This window comes from Rhodamnia argentea, chromosome 3 (genome assembly GCF_020921035.1).
Source record: "Rhodamnia argentea isolate NSW1041297 chromosome 3, ASM2092103v1, whole genome shotgun sequence".
Lineage (NCBI taxonomy): Eukaryota > Viridiplantae > Streptophyta > Magnoliopsida > Myrtales > Myrtaceae > Rhodamnia > Rhodamnia argentea.
In genome coordinates this window covers 11178448-11187803 of record NC_063152.1, presented here as the reverse complement: position 1 = coordinate 11187803, position 9356 = coordinate 11178448, and positions in this window count along the sequence as shown.

Sequence of the window (9356 nt, the reverse complement as noted above, 5' to 3'; positions counted from 1 at the left end):
TAGCACTCATGTTTCCACAGCCAAATATGCTCCTTGATCTCACATTTTCCTTGCGGTTCTAATAATAGTTGTGTTCGATTTTATACCCAAGCACTCTCTCACATGCTTGTTAAGGATGCGCACGGCAACACTTCTGCTCTATAAACTAATTTCTTGCGAGGAGTTGATTTTTTATTTTTGCTTTTGAGTAGAAGTTGATTTTTTTACTTTTACAGAGAAGTCAATTTTTTTTTTTAACTTCTTCAAGTAGTAGATGTGTCAATGCGTGGGTCGGGTAGAGTTTGGGTCGGGTTGAATATGGTCCTACTCATATTGACCCGTCTAACCCGTTTTGGCCCATATTCAATGACCCATACTGGACCCGATCTGCAACCGGCTCATATCTGATTTGATCCATTTTGACCCATATTACTAAATCACACTAATATTCTAAGAAAATATAAATAACTCATTTAACCTATTTTAAGCTTTTCACATGTATATGTTATCGGATAAAAACTTCATCAAATAAAAAAAAAGTATATAAAACAATAAAAACTATTAAATAAAATAAAGCATGATATTACTAAAATACTTTCATGCAATAAAAAATTTAGTAAATTTTTTTCTTTTTCTTATTTTTTTGGATTTTTATTATTAAAAAAATATTTTTTAAAAGAATAGTTTTTTTTTTAAAATTTTTCTCCGGTGGATTATGGCGGCCATTGGAGGTGGGCGGAGGCAAACAACGATGGTCGGCGGCGGAAGGCAAACGACGATTGTCAATGGCGGCGGCGAGCGGCGGCCGAGGCGGCGACGGGCGACGAGGGAGGAAGGCAGCAATCGGGGTGGCGGTGGGCGGCGGGGGCGGAAGGCGACGGTCAAGCAACAATTTTTATAAGTTTTTATTTTATTTTTCTTTTCTGCTTTCTTCATTCACTTATAAAAATAGAAAATTTTAAAAAAACTTAATAACCAAGTTGAGCCTTTGAGGCCTTAGGCCCATTTGCAACTTATTTGTGGGAACTGCTCTCATGAGTCAAAAATGGGTCTAATATGGGTCAAAAATGGATTTAAGTGTGTGATCCGTTGGGCCCTTTAAAAACTTAGAATCCAAATACAACCCATTTGAACAAAATATGGGTCAAAAATGTGTCGTTGACCCATATTGACGGCTATATTAAGTGGCTCCAAGACTATTTCCGGAGCAAATTTTTGCTCCAAAGCTAGAAAAAGGAAGTTGTGTAAATAAACAGATATCTGCTCCACAAGTTGCATTACTAAACGAATTTATGCTCTAAAGGCACTTCTGCCTTTTGGAGCAGAAATTCTACTTTAGAAGTGTTGTGATGCGCAATCTTCTCTTTAGAAAAAACTTTTCCTTCTTCAAAGCTTGTGGATTGGGCTTGGGCTTGGGCTTGGGCCAAGCCTATAATGGACCGCCCAAGCTCAAAAACCGAAAAGCAAGCTAGTATTGATAAGGGTGCTGACCAAAAAAAAAAAAAAAGCTAGTATTGATAAGGGTAACACTAGTAAAAGAAATCCATCTATGATGTTTGAATAATTGAATAATATAAAAAAGTTATTCGAAGAAAAAACAGAAGACACAAAATAAAATGTGGAATTAAAAAGAAATTACAAGTTACTGGAGTCACAATGAGGCTAAAGTAGTCATTTTCTGCTACCTATTTGTCTAATTTTTATAATAATATTAAAAAATCTAACCCAAAATATTAAGTTTACCAACGGTGAGTGTATATATATGTATATGTACATATACACTATCATATAAACTCATAAGCAAACAACATGAGATATTTCAATACTTCATTTCATGTGCAAGCCGGTCAAAGAATGACACGTGAAAATTGACGAACTGGATGATTGGAACTTGAGATAAATTGGGGCAAGCCTAATTCTCATACCATGTTAGAACGTCTAACATAAAAGATTTAATTGATAAGCATATCTTATACATGTCTCATGATAATTTAACATAACTTTGTAACCATGCTCGGACTTTTCATGTTTCACGTTAATTGGTTTTTTTATGACCAATCGGTGCGAGGTTTACATACAGTGATCATAATAAAGTTATTGCTTTTAATGGGAGTCGAACGCATGACCTAATTACCTAATTAATGACTCAGATGTTGCCACCATTTTGAAACGATTAAAAATCACCAAAGTACCTAATTACATAGCCTATGGAAGAACAATAGACCTAATTTTGTGTCAAGTCTTATGGGTATCTTCAAGATCCTTTTTTTTTTCCTGTTCAAAGTTTGCTTTGTCCTCCTTTTCATTTGCTTTTGGCAATTGGACCTAATTAACGACCCAACCCGATTACAAAGCCTATGGAAAGCATAGGTTCAAAAATCAGAGTCGGGTGGAGCTCCTCACTAAGAATCTCCTTTTCTTTGTTTTGTCAATTAGACCTGATTAATGATCCGACCCGGTTACGTGGCCCAGGGAAAGCTAGGTTAAAAAATCAGACTCGGGTGGAGCTCCGAACAAACTAGCCAACGTAGCCTCGCCAACCCCTTCATCAATGAAAAGAATCATAGAAGTTCCTCTACGTAGCTTTCATCTTTAGTCGATGGACCATACTTTGAACAATGCTACTAGATATGTTAGAGATTTCGATGGCGCCAAGCTCGACCCCATCACACTCCTGTTCACAACTTGTGGACCTGGACGAATTTCACATAAGTGAAGTCCACAAAACATGTGAGACGACAATGAGCATACAACTGATGTATGTAACCATCTTTTCACATCTTCTCCGGTCCGTCGATCTCGTTTAATCATCTAGAAGTGGCTTCATTTCCGCATTCTTCAATAAATTTTAATTGTCTTGCATTTCGTTGATCTTGTAGAAATAGGGCGATGTATATTGGGAGTTGCATTGATAACCAAATTCTTGTTGACGGATGTATACCAATTTGATTATGTCAATGATAAAACATCTAGATAATACAATACCATGTGGACATGCATCTATTACGAAACAATGATTAGTACAGGAGACATGTCAATGGGAGTGGGACAATACCATGGTTGTTCCGTCCATTTATAATCAATTTCATATGACTGACAAAATGGAATATGCGCTTAGCAAATTTCCTTTTGGCTAACACATAACAGAATGTACATGGGGAGTTTTGATGCCCCACGTCTTCGACTTTACGGATTGAGATCTTGTAAAATTAGGAACAAACTTGCATTTTTATGTTATTCATTGACAGATTGACACCTCATCGTTGGGTCCATTAAACGGCTTAGATTTTTTGTTTTTGGTCGAATAAACGGCTTAGGTTAATTTCCTATTTTTCTACCCTTTTTTTTTTACCGTTCTCCTCTCTTCCCTTTTGCCTGCCTCTCTCATTCCGACCCATGAGCAAACTTTCCCCACAAACCAAGAAATAGAGCACACAGGCGCTACTACGACATCGGAGCCACGCTCCGCAGTTTTCCCCCATGACATCCCCACCCTTGCCACCATGCCCAATCATTGCAAGCCTAGATCCACTGAAGATCCAATAAAGGTGGAGAGTGATTTTCGGGGTTAAACGGCTCGGATAAAGAGCTACTCCTAGTCGGCTTCTAGAATGACGAAGGGGGCATGATTGAATCGAATCGCGCACCGAACAAGCGGAGAACAATCAGGGGATATGTGTATGTGTGTGTATTAACTTACGAAGGTATTTTTTGATGTAATGAGAAGCATAGCATTCGAACTACAATTTTAATCGTGCTCTGTTGAGAGCACTATCAAGATAAGTGACCTCATGGGATAATGTCCCCTTTTAGGCCAATATGGGACAGGGGAAAACAACCAATATCTCGAGTGAGTTAATTCGTTGATGTCATGGTAGGATAATAGAGCGGGACCCTCTCCAATAGGTTTGTGGTTCAAGGACGACCCACTCGAAAGCTAGTGTGCCCGCAATGGCTCGATCCGACGAGTGCGGGCAGTGATCGTAGGGCCAAATGATTCGAACAATGAGCGGCTCTTTGTAAGCTTCTAGGATGGCAATGGGAGCGGGAATGAACCGAATTGCATACCAAACATACAGAGAGCATTCCCATGATAGATGTGTTTGTATGTGTGTAAAATAGAATTAACTCATGGGGACTTATTTTGATATGACAACAAGTTTAGCATTGGAAGTTAGTATTGAGTAGTCTTTTGATGTAACAACAAGCTTAGCATCGGAATTCCAATGTTAGCATTGGATCTCCAATATTAAGCTTGCTCAGGTTGGATCACTACTAAGATGATTGGCCTCTTGAGAAAGTGGCTACCCTTACGCTAGAGGACAAAAAAGTGAGTCTTGATATGAGTAAAAGCATAGCGCATAATACTTCGAGTGAGTTGTCAAAAATGATTCCACCCAAATTGACCCGTGTAACTCATTTTGACCTATTTTCACACAATACAAATCTAGTGACTCAACCCATAATATTAAAATACTTTAATATTTAATTATATTTAGGAAAATTTTATTTCTTATAAATTATTGAAAAAAAATCCCTAAAATATTATGGACAATTTTTATAATCTCTAAAAAAAATTAAAATTAAAATTATTTTTTAAAAAAAAATTCTTTTCTTTTACTTCTTCCTCTTTTCTCCTCTCAGAAATGGTCGATTTTAGCAAGCTCGAGGCTCGCCAGATTTTAAGAGAGTCATACATAGGTTTTTTTGAGTATTTAAAAAATATTCGATTTTTTTAGAAATTTTTGATTTTATTTTATTATTTTATCTCTTAGTTTTTCTTATTTTTCTTTCTTTTCTTCCTTTTTGTTCTTCCTCCAACCTCCGTCGCTACAATTGGCTAGAGACAGCCACCGGCGAGCTCGAGCTAGCCGGCCTAGGCCAAGCGTCGGTGAGCTCGAGGCTTGGGCGATCTAGGTCGGCATGAGCTCGTCCGAGGCCGGGGAGCTCGAGCTCACTGGTAGCCGTTGCTAGCTAGTGGCGACCAAAGAAGGAGGAAAAATAAAAAGGAAGAAAAGAAATTAAAAAAAGAAAAGAAAAAATTAATATAAAATATAAAATAATAAAAAATTGAAAAATCATTTTTATTTTAAATATTCATAAAACCTATGTATGACTCACTTAACTTGTGTTTAAGACTTAAGCCAATCTATTTATGACCTACCACTATTAAATATGGGTAAAATATGGGTTTTAGACTCATTTTGTCATCTCTAGATGGTGGGTGGCCATAGGTTTTTTGGGTTGAGTTCGTAGAACAAAGAAGGACGACTTGATCAGTTCAAATGGTAAAAGTCATCAAGTTTATAGAATCCTCGTCCCAACAATAAGGCCTCCTTTAAGCCTTTTGGAGCTTGTGCATTTACAATTTATATTTGCCTTAAGTAAACACACAACAAACAAAATTTCCCCAAAACGACAATTTAGCTTTTCTAGCATGTTGCCTTGACACGCGTAACGCCTACATTCCTTTGGCTCAACATACGGCACTCGGTGCGATAACTACGCGATGCTGTCTGGTCTGGTTGTCCAAAGGGAGCTCCTCCCCTTTTTTCAGCTGATCTGTCGAAGCCCAATGCCTTTGGAAAGAGCTTCCCATTTGGCTCATAATCTGTTCGATCAAATGCAAATTTGATTGCTAGCCGACAAGTTCATCTCCTTCGCCCTGTCGCTTTGTGCTTTTTCCTACGTCAAAACCAGAAACGAGCCGCCACCCCCAGCTCCTTGAGTTTTGTCATTGTGCAAGAGATTAGTACTAAGTAAAAGGTTCTGTGCCTGACATAGAAGGTCAAAGGGTAGTAACGACACGGTTCGCTTTTGTTTTTCTTCTATAGCCAAGCGTGATAACAAGACACTTTTCCAACGTAATCGATATTGTCCTTGTCGGGGTAGCCGTTCTCTTTAGAGAAGTTCAAAAGTTGTCAAAGCAACTCAGGTTGAGAAGAAGCATATCCCCATGTATATCCGGTCTATGATCGTAATGCTCTCCCCCGCGTATAATTTAGCATTGTACGGATGAATGATCTTACATTGTTTGACACTTGAGATTCGACTGAGCTTTATTGCTGCGGTTTCCCTCTATCTTATAACTTATGTTTTCGAGTTGGACATTTAAATACGTATTGGGGTCGGGCCTTGAAGTCTTTCATTTATTTCGTGCATGCTTGGCTCTACGTTATACTTTTTTATCCTATGTAGCGTTGATTTGCCACCATGTGAGGAGAAAAAATCAAAGATAAAAACATGAAAGGAAAGGAAAAAGCAAAGCCAAAAATGAAAAAAGAAGGAAAAACACCCGTTGGGTAATTGGAATGGGGTAGTGCGGTCCCTCATCGTGCGAGACCTTGGATTAACTCACTTAAAGTATTGTCAACTTTAACCCGTTCCATATCAAGTCTAGTGATTTGATCTTTTTTGACGTACAAGTAGGCGGTTTCCCAAAAAGTCACATAAAGTGATAGTACTTTTACTTGAGCAAACTTAATATTGCAGTTCTAATGTTAAACATCGTCGTTACGTCAAAAGACACATCTTCTGAGTTAATTACAGTTTCATATAAATAATAAAACAACGCTCCCTTCATATTCAATTTGCAATTCAATTCATTCCCATCTCATTTGCCACCCTAAAAGTTTGTCGCAAGACGCCCCTCATCCGATCTCCGTCGGCTTGGCGATCACTCCCTGTTCATCGGACTGAATTGTTACACCTCGCTTAGGCCTCGGCAAGGGTTGACAACTCTCGTCGGCAAGTTTCGCCGGCGACAAGCAGGGCCCCGCGATCCCCGTGGGGAACAGAAGATAATGCCATGACCTAAAAGGGGATGGCTTTTGGCGAATATTTGCCAATAAGTGGCCATCCAGCTGCATCTGTCATTTAATTTCTATCCCACTTTGAAAGTGCCCTAAAGTATCGGTGGGACAATAAAGGACGTACGGACTAACATAATTTTCTTACAGCATATCGAGGCTTACTGCTTAGTGGTTGCTTGATCCACAACTAATGATACTCTATAATGATTAATGACCCTCTTTTTTGTCCGAACATATGGAGAAAACTAACACATCCGAAGTATAATTGCAGAAGATAATGCGATGATAGTTATGTGCAGGAGGACCTCTAAAGTCTTTTGTCATATCTTTTGTAATTTGTCCTCATTGACCCTAATCTATGTTAGTGGACCCGTAGTTGATCGTGCCTTTTTTTTTTTTTACCCCAATGCGCAATTTGGTGAGGACTCGTCCCATTGTTAAAAAGCATGGTGATGTTGCCATCCCATGGACTTCAAGTTTATCATAATGTATATGTCTTTTGAATTCTGCCTACTAGAACATTCAACCCAAAAGTTTAAGTCAGAAAATGAGCGAGACAAAATTAATATAAGACATTTATAACCTCCATAGATATGGGACATGAGACGCTTTAACATCCTCCCTTATTTGCAAACCGGAATGAGAAGTGCCTGTAGAGTTGATACTTTAACATGGGCGATCTTTTCAAAGATGTGAACGTTCTAAAGCTCAATGATAACAAAAATGCCAAAATAGTTAGTCAATAACATCTTCATTAATGTTTCACAAATATAAGACAGCTTACGATAAACACATTACATGTAGGACTCCTCCTTGCCACGCCCACATATTCCATGAACAACTCAACATTTGGGCTAGGACAAAACAGCAAATGAGTTGGTGACGTTACATGACAGGCTCGTAACATTCTCACTCTCGCTAGGACGCTATCTGCGAATAAATGAAAGCGGTGATGGTTTTGTTCGATCAGTCCGATACTCATTACTTCAGTGATGTTGCGGATCAGGACCTCCGGGACTAGCCCTCATAACCTCGTAACGGCTTCCTTGACGGGCATTTCCCCTTCCAAATTCTTCACGTAAAGCTCGAACCGCCTTACTAAGGGTCTTCCCGCGCATCACGACGTGGGGAGCTCGTGCACAGGAGCTCGGAAGTGAAAGCAATATCAGCATTAGGCATAGACAAATTTTGAACATGCTCATTGCCATGTTTGTTTCTTTTCAGGATAGAGAAACGTTCTTGAGTCGATGGAGAATTAAGGTTACGACCTCCTATATATATAGTCGCAAGGATGGTTACCTTTTCGTTATTCGAATGATCAAAGCAGATACGCCAAAAGTGAATCTTAGTCAATTCTCGTCCCTTTTGTTCTTGGAGCGAAACTCATTCGATTGGCCATTGCTTTGTTTTAATTTTCCGCCAAGTAGACATATTTGTCGTGTATCGTCCATTGTAAAACAAAACATCAAGAAATTTCTCACCTATACATAGAGTGTTGGGGTGTGGTTCATACTCCCCATCAATAGGAAGGCACGTTGGTCCCGCTTCACGCTAAACAGGCTGAAGTCCGGGGGAGCTGCCTCGACGGGGATCTCATGGAGGTAGCGCTCCCTGGATGCTAGAGACTTTTATAGTTTGAGCCCATATTTTTTTGTTGATAGTTTGCACTTGGGCTCATGCATAGTTACTGCTATATATACTCTTTTTTACTTGTAATTGAATGATATAACGAGAAGTATGAAATACTAATTATAATGGAATCGTCCATTGGATGTGGTCTTAATTTAAGAGTGAACCATGATAAAGTCTTGTGTTGATTTCTTTTTCTCATTTTATGCTTTACTTCATTGTGATTTTTCGCCAAATCCTAACATAGAAGACAAGCCTTTTTTTTTCCCTCGAACTATCTCTTCAATTGAAAAAAAGGGGTCAGAAAAGTCCTAAACCTATTACATTAGTGTCAATTTAGTCATATACCTTTTAAAGATGCCAATTTAGTTATAAACCTTTTGATCTAGATTCAATCATTCTGACGAATTTTGGCGAGATATTGCCGAAGTGGAAGTCGGATGGCCTATGATGCATGGTCGTGGCTGACGTAGATATTTTTAAAATAAAATTTTGATTTTTTTCTTTCATTTAGTTTCTTTTTTTCTTTTTCTTTTTTCAGGTTTCTCCGATGCTTAGCACTACTATGGTTGGCGAGGGCGAACACCGGCGAGGCCATCCATCACCCGGGTGAGGTCGACGCCTAGGCCCAAGCAATGCCTGATGAGGCCAACCCTCACCTGCGGCGATGAGGAACACCCTTGTCACTACTGAGGAAACATGGAAAAAAGACAAAAAAAAAAAAAAAGAATGGAAAAAATGAAAGAAAAATATTAAAAATTGGAAATTATTAAAGTATTATATAAAATATCCACGTCGGCGCCAGCGATGCCACTACGTAGGTCGCCCGATCAAAATTAGTTGGAAGGACTAAATTGGCTCTAGGAAAAAAAAGTTTATAATTAAATTGGCACCATTAAAATATTTAGGATTAACTTGACACAAATCCAACAAATT